The sequence below is a fragment of the Xenopus laevis genome, chromosome 7L, assembly GCF_017654675.1.
Source record: "Xenopus laevis strain J_2021 chromosome 7L, Xenopus_laevis_v10.1, whole genome shotgun sequence".
Classification (NCBI taxonomy): domain Eukaryota; kingdom Metazoa; phylum Chordata; class Amphibia; order Anura; family Pipidae; genus Xenopus; species Xenopus laevis.
The window spans coordinates 101,249,557-101,260,374 of record NC_054383.1 but is presented as its reverse complement, the minus strand read 5'-3'; the positions used below and the strand labels follow the sequence as shown (position 1 = coordinate 101,260,374).

Sequence of the window (10,818 nt, the reverse complement as noted above, 5' to 3'; positions counted from 1 at the left end):
CCAGCAGAGAGTGCTGAAGTAAAAGAGGAAAACAGCAAGAGAGTGCTAAGTAAACGAGAAAACCAGCAAGAGAACTGCTGAAGTAAAAGAGGAAAACCAGCCAAGAGAGTGCTGTGAAGCTAAACCAGGAAAACCAGCATAAGATGCTGAAGAAAAGAGAACCCAGCAAGAGAGGCTGAAGTAAAAGAGGAAAACCAGCTCAAGAGAGTCATCTGAAGTAAACAGAAAACCAGCAACGAGAGTCTGAAGTTAACCAGGAAACCAAGCAAAGATGCCTGAAACAAACGAGAAAACCAGCAAGAGAGCTGAAGAAAACAGAAAACCAGCAGAGGTGCTGAAAACAAACGAGAAAACCAGCAATGAGGAGTCGCTGAATAAACGAAAGAGAAAACCAGCAAGAGAGTGCTGAAAACAAACGAGGAAAACCCAAAGTCATCGATGACGGTATGAGCAGAAAGATCTAATTAAACCTTATATTTAATTATTAATTTATTCCTGAGACACATTATGGACTTGTGCCTTATGAATCGATAAAAGCGAATATTCACAACCAAGACTGTAGGATAAAAACCCACATTCAAAAATAAAAAACACAGGCATGTATTACACAATGCATACACATTATCTCACCCCTACGGTAGCTCCTCCATCCTTTGTCTCCTTGTCACTGCGAGCATTCATTTTATTGTAATATATATTTTTTATTTATGTGAATTGATTTCTAATAAGCACTTACTCACTTATTATTGCATGACCACTTGTTTTACTTACTAGTTTATTTGTTTTGCTGTACAGTGCTTGCCCTCAAGGAGTGGTAGAGAAATAAAACTAACATACAAACATTCCACTTGCTTCAATAAGCTTGTTTAGAATATTTATATTCATTAAGCTGAATTATACACTAAAGAGAAATTATGGTTATAAAAAAGACACAGCCAAACATAACAATCATTCACCCTGCACCACAACTCATGCTTTTTACTTATTATGGACCTGAAGTTTGGGCATATCGAGTTCGTTTTAAATTCAAAGGTTCAGCATCATCATCTAAAAATACATTTTCTTTGTCCTAAATAGGAGAGAGCAAGAGAATCAGCCCACCAACACCTGCCAGCCTGAAATCTCCAAAAGCTCTGAGGAGAAGTGGCGACAACAACAAACCAGGTAAGTTTTAAAGCCTTAAAAGTGTTTGAGCAAATTATTTAATTAAAATTTTCCATTAGTCTATATTAAATGGTCTCTCTTCTATATAATAGCTCTCTATCTCCAAGAGACTGATGTAGCTGCTGTAATTGAATTTGACATTCTAAATGGCTTCTCCAAAACCGATCACCATGTTGATCTGACGAAGGCTTCTGTATTAAAAAAAAACCAAAAGCTCTTCTCCACTAAGCCATCCAGCAGCATCTATCCCGCCAGAACAGCGAGCGCATAAATACCATAAATATCTTAAATTAGTGTATAAAAACGTGTAAAAAAATTTACATAACATTTTGTGATATCAAACAGTGTATAATTTTGTACTTGTAAAATTCATTTTGTCCACAAGATGTCACCGGTGTGTTTCATAAGCTCGTGTTACAGTGCTCAATTAAATTCCATATGTTACTAAAGTGTCCTAAAAGGAAAAGAGAAACAAAGTTGTAGCTAAATTGTATCCATAATTTATACAACATTCATTTCACTGTAAAAGCCACAGAATAAATAGAAAGTTTGTAAAGGAACTACCAAACTCTATTTATCCATTTAGATCAACTCTACAACTTACAAATTGATCTGCCCATTCATACCTTTTGGTGAGACGCAATTGAGTTCATAAATCCAAAAGGCTTCCCTTTTCAAAAGCGCTTTTCCTACATCACCACCTCCTGGATGCATTTGTATCTGCTCTATCGGCAGGTATCTAAAGGAGGAGGCACTATGTTTGGCCTCCGCCCAATGCTTGGCCACCGGCTGTTGGGCTTTTGTCCTGTTTCAGGTCGTCTTTATTCTTATTTTTGACTCTCTCTGGGTCTAACGCTGCCCTAATACTCGCTCGATGCCTATCCTTTCCTTTAGCTGCCTCACCGTCTTGCCACAGTACAATAAACCACAAGGGCATTTGATTATATATACCACTAGTGTGGAGGTGGGGGCTGTTTGGGCCTCATATATATATATATATATATATCGGGATATTACATAGAACAAAGTATTGGGATTACTAAACGGTTTCTTTACTAAATGGTTTTCTTTTTTTCTCTCCACAGAAGAAGAATATTTTATCGTATCAAAAACAAAAAAAAAAATCTAACATCTAACAAAAAAAACAACTAACATCAAAATGTGGAAAACTATTTTCAAATGTTTTTGTTTTCGCAAGGTAAGGACGTTGTTTTTTCTACTATAACATGACATAATTCATTTAGTGAATAACTTCATGGGGGAGAAACTTGTCCTCAAACTCTGTTACTGGATTATCTCTGAACATTGTTCTGTTTGTGACAGTTGCTAATACTATAACTAGTGATGAGCGAATTTGCGCCGTTTTCGCTTGGCCGGAAAATTTGCGAAACGGCGAAAAATTGGCGAAACGGCACCGGCGTCTTTTTGACGCCGGCGTCCGTTTTTTCCCGATGCTGCGAATTTTTGCGGGCGTTTTGGATTTTTTCAATTATTCACTGGCGGCGAATAGCGCAAATTCGCCTCAAATTCGTGCCTGGCAAATAAATTCGCCCATCACTACTAATAACATGATGATGAGATAGAGACAGACTGACTGCTCCTCAATATATCTGTATTGTGCTACAGTCACTAGTGCTGTTTCCATTCATTTTGTTTATATGATTTGGCTTTAGTATAGGGGATACAATACGTTCTACTTGTGTTTGCACCAACTATGTCATTTACAGGATGGGCGAATTTTTTCGCCTTGTTTCGCCACGGAAATTACGCCCATAGACTTGCATGGTGGGAAAAAAACCAAATGACGCCCATAGACTGTAATGGGAGTCGTGACATTTCGCCGGCGGCAAATTTTGGCGAAACTAAACGGGTCAAATTCGCCCATCCCTAGTCATTTTAATACCAAAATCAGTCACTACAGATTACTGACCCAATAATCAACATCCTTTATTACCATATTTAGATTGCTGATAACTCCCAATATCTTGTGATTTGAATTCAGCTTCACCAAATCCAAAAACTGAAATTGTATTTAATATGTGCTTTTATTACAATCAAATACATTTTGTGTTTTTCTATTAACTAAGGGAAGTTGGATTTATATCCATTTATATAATTATAGTTTTCCTATTTGCTCATTTCTTTTTTTGTAATAATTCTTTTTTGTCTTCTTAGAAAGAAAAGTTAATCATCCAACCAAAGAATCTGTTGTGGTAAGTGATGAAGAATTGGACAACATTAAAAGAAGTGACACAATTTTCCTATTAGTACTATCAAAAACCAGATTATTTCCTTGCCTATAGATTTATACCTTGATGAAGCTGCCACCATCAATTCTTACTGGTCCAAAAGAAAAACACTGGGTAAACTGGATTTAGCCCGTTTATTCACAATTGGCAACATTTCCCAATTATTTCTCATCTGAATAATAATGTCCATGACTTGATAAACATGGGCACCTTCCTTACTTTTAATGTCATTTAATAGTGACATTCAGCTACAGAATAATCCATTACCATTTCCATAGATGGCCACATTTCATAACGGCATGGACTTTATTGTTTAAAACCGTTTTCTTTGTTGATGAAAACTCCATTCTCTCCTGTCAAAAAGGAAAATACATTGATTTTATATTATTATCAAAATAAATCCCTATACTGACCGTGCATTTATTTAGACATTATTATTATATCATATTTACTCATATTAGTTATATCTAATTAAAAGCATATTTTTCCAAAACAAGCCACACTCCTTTAGTCATAACTAAGCATATATGATAGGCCTTTAATTGCATAAAGTAACACCACCAATTTTTCACTCAGCAGACTTTGATAAATAACCCCCTTATACCCTTGCCCCCCAACACATACCAGAGATGTGTGGCTCTAATCTACTTTCCTCTCTTAATCATGTACAACCTGTTGGCAATGCCACTTGTCAAGTAAGTTGTACAGAAACATAAAATTGATTGATTTTATGAAGTTGAGTGAATGGTTTATACAAAGAACATGCTAGATATTGAACTACAGCATTATAAGAAGTTCATCAACTAAGTAACTTTATTCCTTTTAGGAATTAAAACCAGAGGAAGAACTGGAGCCGGCCATAACCATCTGCCAGGTGGCTCCAGAAACCCCTGATATTGACATCTGTCAGGTAAGAAGAAATGATATGGTTGTAATATAAAAAATATTTTAAAGGAATATTAAACCCAGATTCACTCTGGGGAGCAAATTTTATAGGCACCACCAACTTTGGCACTGGTGAGCAGGCCCGGACTAGCAATCTGTGGGTTCTGGCAAATGCCAGAGGGGCTGCTATAAGTTGCCATAGAAAGTCAGTATTTAGTGGGCTGGTGGGGGCTGTTTGCGCCTCTGTGTAACTGAAATGCCAGGGCATATTTTAATTCTCAGTCCGGATCTGCTGGTGAGCCTGTCCAATCCTCCCATTCTGAATTGCCTGCAAGTGCAATTTGCTTATGGTCTCATATAGAGGGGTTTGGGTGTTGCAGTTCTTCTTTATTCAAGTGGGTTCAGTTCACATATCTACAAATTCTATCTCCTCTAAACAGGAGACAACGCAGAAATCAGGCAATGACACCTGCCAGCCTGAACTCGAAAACCAGCAAGAGAGTGCTGAAGTAAACGAGGAAAACCAGCAAGAGAGTGCTGAAGTAAACAAGGAAAACCAGCAAGAGAGTGCTGAAGTAAACGAGGAAAACCAGCAAGAGAGTGCTGAAGTAAACGAGGAAAACCAGCAAGAGAGTGCTGAAGTAAACGAGGAAAACCAGCAAGAGAGTGCTGAAGTAAACGAGGAAAACCAGCAAGAGAGTGCTGAAGTAAACGAGGAAAACCAGCAAGAGAGTGCTGAAGTAAACGAGGAAAACCAGCAAGAGAGTGCTGACGTAAACCAGGAAAACCAGCAAGAGAGTGCTGAAACAAATGAGGAAAACCAGCAAGAGAGTGCTGAAAAAAATGAAGAAAACCAGCAAGAGAGTGCTGAAATGAACGAAGAAAACCTCAAAGTCATCGATGAGGTATGAGCAGAAAGATCTAATTAAACCTTTATATTAATTTATTAATGATATCTCCTGAGACACATATGGACTTGTGCCTTGTGAATCGGATAAAAGCAATATTTTCACACCAAGACTTGTAGGATAAAAATCCCACATTCAAAATAAAAACACAGGGCATGTATTACACAATGCATTAACATTATCTCACCCCTACGGGGTAGGGTCCTCCATCCTTTTGTCTCCTTGTCACTGATCATTTCATTTGTATTGTAATTATATTTTATATTTATGTGAATTGTATTTCTAATAATGCACTTACTGTCACTTATTATTGCAGTGACCACTTGTTTGTTACTACTAATTTATTGTTTTGCTGTACAGTGCTTTGCCCTCAAGGAGTGGTATACAAATAAAAATATACATACATACATCTCACTTGCTTCTATATAAGGCTTGTTTTAGAATATTTATTTATTCATTAAGCTGAATTGGTACAATAAGAGAAATTATGGTTTATAAAAAAGGACACAGCCAAACATAACAATCATTCACCCTGCACCACAACTCTGCTTTTTTTACTTATTTATGGACATGAAGTTTGGGCGTTGCAGTTCTTTTTTTAAAATCAAGGGTTCAGATCAGTCATCTAAAAATACATTTTCTTTGTCCTAAATAGGAGATAGCAGAGGAATCAGGCACCAACAACTGTCAGCCTGAAATCTCCAAAATCTCTGAGGAGCAAGTGGGCGACAACAACAACCAGGTAAGTCTTAAAGCCTTTAAAAGGGTTTGAGCAGAATTATTTAATTAAAACTTTTCATTATTTTATATTTAAATGGTCTGCTCTTCTGTATAATGAGCTGCTCTTATCTCAGAGACTAATGTAGCTGCTTGTAATTTGAATTTAGACATGTCTAAATGGCTTCTCAAAACCAATCACCAGTTGACTGAGAAGTCTTCTGTATTAAAAAAAAACAAAGCTCTTCTCAAAGCTAAGTATAGTTCAGCACGAACCCTGATTAATGAAATGATCTGGAAAAAAAATTCAAACCAGAAAAATGTGCAGTTTTCTTTTTTTCAAAGTTTTTCTCAAGTTTTTACTAAAAGCTACCCTTGAAACCTCAATTTTTTGGGTAAAAACACAACTCGATCTTTGATAATGTACCCCCATAATGTCCGTTGAAGCACCTGCACTCCAGGGTTCAGTTCGTCTAACAAAAAAAGTTCTCTCTTTGAACCAAGATGTACCAGTAAATATAAACCATAGTATACTTTATATGTGTGAGCCTAGCTATGTTACCGAACATATTGACAACCCCTCTCCAGTAAATAAACCTTTCCTTTTCCTTCAAATTATAATTTTAGCAGCTCCCCAAAAATAGTTGATCTAAAAATGTTTTTTTTCTTCTCCAGGCATATCAACATCTACTTGCAACTAAATACCCGGTAAGCAGCTGTAGAACTGTATTTTGGAACACTAAGTGACGCAAAAGCTCTACTTTAATGGTTTGACTTAAATATTCCAGTCCTCAGCCTTCTCCCTTAATACACTAGTTCCCAGTTCCCCCTACACCCCCTGTGCTTCTTTCATGTTGGAAAGGTTATTTGTCCAACTGCCTTAAATTCAGTTTTGTATTTATCATGTTTTTTTTATACAATGCTATTTTTTTAGAAGCCACGGAGCTATGTACAAGTCCTGGAGCCCATCGGAGAGGACAGCTACGGTGTCATTTATAATGTAAGATATTTTAGTTAGTGGGTCATTTTTGTCATATTTTGGGTGATTCTGTAAATACAGCCAATTAGTTGTACCCTCTAGATTTTGTCCCTTCTTTGTTTTCTTGTGCTTCTGAAGCTGCCTATAAACCTTCCCATATCCACACAATATATGCGCTTGCTTTTCCATAATGTTCCAAACAGTAATGATCACAGAGATTCTTTTGCTTCTTTTGTTGTAGGGATGGCACCATAAAGAACAAAAGGAGGTGGCAGTTACCATCATGAAAGATGAAGAGGTAATGTGTCTTGATATGATTACTATAATTAAGGACTAATAAGCTTTTTTGTAACACCAACATTATGATTTGTAGTAGTAGGGTAATTTGCTAAGCTAATAACTATGTAACTGTAAAAATAAGTGAATACCATTTGAGAAATGTATGGGATTAAAGAAATAAAAGAACTGAGAGAGTTAATCATATTATGCAATTCTCGTGTTGGGATATTACAATGTTGACGTTTTTTTAGAACTACAAGTTAGGTCGGGGTATTTGAAATAGTCATTTTATTGTATTGACTTTACTTTTTTTTTTTTTTTTGAAACTAGAAGCAGAAAGAAGTCCTGAATGAACTGCAGGTTCTAGAAACCATTTCTGGCCATGGAAACATCATTGGCTATTACGGGGCATATTTCCAACCTGCCTCTGTGAAAATGCCAGAATATGAGGGACTGTGGATTTCAATGGAGCGTTACAGTGGGACATCGGTAAAACAGCTCTTTAACAGCAACATATCCCACTCCTTGAAAGAGGGCTGGATTGCTTATACCTGCAAGGAGGTATTAAAGGTATGTCTCAAGTGAAACTCCTTGGTACTGTTCTGGATAAATCTAATTCATTAAACGGCAAGAAAAATATTTATATTTTCACTTTTCCTTTATTCAGGGCCTGTGCCACCTTGATAAGCACAAGGTGATTCATCATGACTTAAGGCCAAACAACATCATGATAACATCTGATGCAGAAGTGAAGATCAGTAAGTGATACCAAAAACCTGAACAAACGGATATTTATTTCTATCTTCATGGTGGGTTGCATTTATAAATGAAAATTAAAATTCCTGCTTTTGTTATACAATTTCAGGTGATGTCAGCTATGCCACCATTGGTGAAAGCAGTCATAGTACTGCAGGTGCTCTTCCATACATGGCACCAGAAGTACTGGTCAACACTAACTATAAGGTCATAGAATACACCTCTAAGGTATTGTGATGTCTTCTCTCTCATTTTATATATAATGTATGTAACTTGTACAAGGGGAACAGGAATGTTAGAAACCAACTCCACTTGACTCCTTATGGGATTTTCCAACTCTGTGTGACACACTCAGCCTGGGGTGTTTGTGGTCATTTTTTAAACATCGCATCACTTCAATACTTGGAATTTTACATCCTCTGATTTTACATTTGGTCCCACCAATATATAATGCTTAATGAATTTTCCTGATTTTCCAACACATAATATGGGGGTTCTACTATATTTTCTTACAAAATAGAATTATTGTGAGGTTGCAGATGCATAGATAAAAGAATCTGAATGATCTGTAATTGTTTTTTTTTTCATGTGCCCTATGTATATTCTTTTCTAATAGTTGCCTTTTCTTCCATATTTCAATATGTAGGCTGATGTATGGTCACTGGGAATCTCCGCCCTTGAAATGGCAGAAGGATACTACCGTAAGTAAACCCCAGTGTGTGTGCTATAGTGCATAAAGAACTGTTTGTAAAAAGGTTAGAGGACATTTAGGTGTCACGCTTAAACATGGGATATTATTAAATATTGAAAACTATGGGGCTGGTTAGTAAGGGGCTGATTTACTAAAATTTGAATTTGCCAGTTCCAATACCGTTATTTTGTCAGTATGCTGGCAATCAAGTAACAAATATACAATTAAGTTAATTAGATTTTTTTCAAGATTTGTTGTTTTTCAAGAAATGTTATGATTGTCAATCATATTCTCATCTTGTATTTTCTTCCAACCTAGCATTCAGCAGATTTCCCAGCCATGCACGCATCAAAAGAATAATGCATGGTCCTGCTCCAGTATTGCTATGGGACTCATGGTGAGTGATTTCCACTGAAACAGGAAGAGAGGGTGAGGTGGAGAGGGTGGGGAATGAAAAGGAAATGAGGAGAATGTAGGGATATTGATAATGTGGTAAAGGGGTGTACAAATGAGAGAGTCAAGGAAACATATGGGGAAATAGGCAAGGGAGAATTTATGGCAAGGGGGACATTGGGGTGAAGTAAGGATAGGGAAGAGATAAATGGGAAAGAAGTAAGGGGGAAGATAAAGTGTTATATGTGTAAATGCTCAGGTGCAGGAGCTCATGCTTAGCTTAAGATCTTGGGGTTATTATCTGGCAGCCAATAAAAGCTAGGCCAAGATTTTGGCAAAACCAGAGACATCATATTATGGTAGAAGGTAAATGTACTCTAATAATTTAGGGTTAGTAAGTAAGCAAAAAAGACCCCCCTAATCAAGCAGATCAGTTGAACCATTAGAAGGGAAGGATTTTACTGTCTATTACCTTCTTGAACAGCTTTTGTCTTGTTATGCTTTGTCTGTGTTGTTAATTAGGCACAGAGTAACATGATCAAGATCCCAATGTTTAACAAAAGGACTTTCCATAAAATAGAAGCTTATGGGGTATATAGGGCACATGGCTGTGCTGGTTCTATTTCCAGTCTTTTAAATGCATGAGCTCTGGGAATTTAGTTATTATACAACATGAACAATTATAATTTTGCATCTGTTTCTTTTTTCCAGGAGTGACAACTTCCATGATTTTATAAAGAAATGCCTCCAGAAAAATCCGGATTGGAGGCCATCTGCAGAGCAGCTACTATCACACCCCTTCGTTCGTAACATCTGGAATGAAAGGGGTGTGAAAAGTAATATTAAGTGGCATCTACAGAGAGGTAAGGGAACTGTTGATTCTCATTATAGTTCACTTGATGTATAGACCATATCCATCTACTGCTCTTATTCATACAATATTCTCTGGCTTTCATAAATATACTATAATTCTGTAACTAAAGCGCCCATAATAAAGGGTGAGATTGTATTAGGGCAGAGGTCACTAAACTAGGCCAAATCTATGAGAGAGATAAATATGATGAGATAGGAGAAAATGTTATTAGTTGTAGTAGTTATAGTTTACCTTTAAATTAGAAGCAAAGGGAATGAGATATAAATAATAGTAAATAAATATTTAAAAAAATTAACAAATTTCAGAATTATACACACACCATCTCCATGGCTAACACTGAGCAATCTCTCCTTAGAAATGAAGCACTGAAGTAAGAAAACATCATGGCAGCCATCGGGGGAGGGACGGGGGCACATGTGCAGGGGCCCTATGTCATCTTTGGGCCCCGCAGAAAAACTTGGTCCCGATGGCAGCTAGAAGATTGACAACAGCGATTCACAAGATTGACATCAATATGATATTTTAAATAATAAACATCTTAAAAATACATTGGCCCCTATTGTATTTTTTTAATTGGTAGACATTGTTAATAACCTCCAAGCCCACTCATATCCATCTTCCTTTTAATATTAGTTTTAATAACCTGGACAAAATCCCATAAACAGTCTTATGTGCTTGTTTTATCCACCCTGGTCCTCCTGGTAATTCCTGTGTTCTATTAATGGGTTCCATCAATATCTTTTCTTGCAGCAAGTGAGATGGCTAGTGCCATTTTTAACATGGTGCAGTGTGCCAGGGTAAATGTCTGCAATATTGTATTCCCTCTAGTGCTCCAGAAGAGCTGTTCATTTCTATGTAGATCTTAATAATAATAAATCATAATAATAAGAAATCATAATAATAAGAAATAATAGTAAGAAATA

The 10,818-nt window shown here is 36.6% G+C and overlaps 1 long non-coding RNA gene across 1 annotated transcript; it reads left to right on the top strand.

Moving 5' to 3' along the window:
- The first annotated feature begins 271 nt into the window (after window positions 1-271).
- Window positions 272-10,442, top strand: LOC432186. Its single transcript, XR_005962502.1, has 15 exons — window positions 272-356; window positions 1,078-1,164; window positions 3,340-3,377; window positions 4,240-4,323; window positions 5,051-5,203; window positions 5,862-5,948; window positions 6,599-6,631; window positions 6,858-6,923; window positions 7,144-7,200; window positions 7,512-7,751; window positions 7,849-7,939; window positions 8,047-8,165; window positions 8,584-8,638; window positions 8,947-9,025; window positions 9,733-10,442. It is a non-coding gene; the product is annotated as a traf2 and NCK-interacting protein kinase (long non-coding RNA).
- The last annotated feature ends 376 nt before the right edge of the window (window positions 10,443-10,818 follow it).